Genomic DNA, 1,645 nt, shown 5'->3' on the forward strand with positions numbered 1-1,645 from the left:
GAGCTATTTAAAGTCCGGCTAGACCGCACCCTGGCTGGGATTATTTAGGGAAAATGGTCCTGCCTTTAGCAGGGGGTTGGACTAGATGACCTCATGAGGTCCCTTCCAACCTTTTGATTCTATGATTCTATGATTCTATGAACTGCAAGATTGTCTCTTGCCATAGCGGGCACAGGCTCCTCTGCCCAGGGCTGCCGAGGGCGGGTTTGGGCCCCAGTGAAAACATTTTTTCGGACCTCCCAGCAAGGGCAGACCAGCTAAACAGGGTGGGGAAGCCAGACCCCGGGCCCCCTTCCGGAGGGCCAAGCCCTGGTAATTTGTACCGGGTTTCCCCCCTCCCCCCTCATCGGCCCTGCCTCTGCCTGTGAAACAGGAATTCCCGCAATATTCTGATATTTAGTCACATTCCTGTTAAGGTGGGTGAGGTCATATCTTTAATTGGATCAGCTTCTGTTGGTGAAAGAGAGCAGCTTCCAAGCCACATGGAGTAAAGCTGTTATCTCACCCGCCTGGTCTCTCAAATACCCTGGGACCGACACGGCTGCAGCACTGCGAACGCTAGCGGGAAGGGGCATTTTGCTACACGGAAAATGCGCAGTCACAGATTCTGATATACTTGTTCACCCTGAGTAGTGTCGCACTGGGGGCGTAGCTCCATTGATTCCAAAGGGCCTGAGGACCTGCCTGCCTAAGACCGCGTCTACACTCGGGAGCTGACGTCACCACAGCACCCTTGCGTAGATGCAGCATACACCAACAGAAGCAGTATTTTGCCAGGGGGATCCCAGGAAGCTGCATCTACACTGGGGAAGGAGGGTTGTTGGCATAGTGATGTCAGCCGGGGGCGCGGTTTGTTCACAGCCATGTCCCCAACGTGGCTATCCTAGTGTAACTTGGACGTGTATAGAACAGAGGTGGCCAAACTGCGGCTCACAAGTCACAAGTGGCTCTTTTAATGTTAAAGTGCAGCTCGCCAAGCCCCCCATGCTCCTCCCATTCTCCATCAACCAGACTGGAGTGGGGGGAGCTCAGGGCTTCTGCCCTGTGGCAGGATGCCGGGGCTCGGGGCTTCAGCAGGAGAAGGGCTGAAGCCCCAAGCCCCAGCAGGGGCGCTTGGCTCTCTAACTTCTGAAGATTATCGTATGCAACTCAGAGGGTCACTAAGTTTGGGCACCAAGCCTGTGAGGCCACCTCTGCTCATTGTCATTTGCTGCCACAGTTGCAGTCAGCAGAGGAGCCTGAGCTGGAGCCCCACTAGGATGAGAGAGGGGGTGTGGCTGGCAGGCAGGCTCCATCAGGTACCCAGACCTTTGGAACTCCCTTCCTCCTTAGGTCTGAACCAGCCCTTTAAAGAGGTAGCGTGGTCTGGTGGTTACGGAGCTTGGGTGGGACTCAGGAGACCCAGCTTCAGTCTCTTGCTTGTCGACACTTACAGAGATGCAGCTGCCCAGCCGTAGCTCTTAGGAAAGACGCTACCAACGTAAGGTTAATTCACCTCTCTGGAAGGTGGTAGCCATGGCAAGGGGAGAAACCCTCCCGCCGACTTAGCACTGTCTACACTGGGTATTCGATCGGTCTAACTGCATCGCTCAGGGGTGCGGGTTTTCCACACCTCGAAGTGAAAACATAAGTGTGGTGTGTAGAC

The sequence above is a fragment of the Chelonoidis abingdonii genome, chromosome 19 (assembly GCF_003597395.2).
Source record: "Chelonoidis abingdonii isolate Lonesome George chromosome 19, CheloAbing_2.0, whole genome shotgun sequence".
NCBI lineage: Eukaryota > Metazoa > Chordata > Testudines > Testudinidae > Chelonoidis > Chelonoidis abingdonii.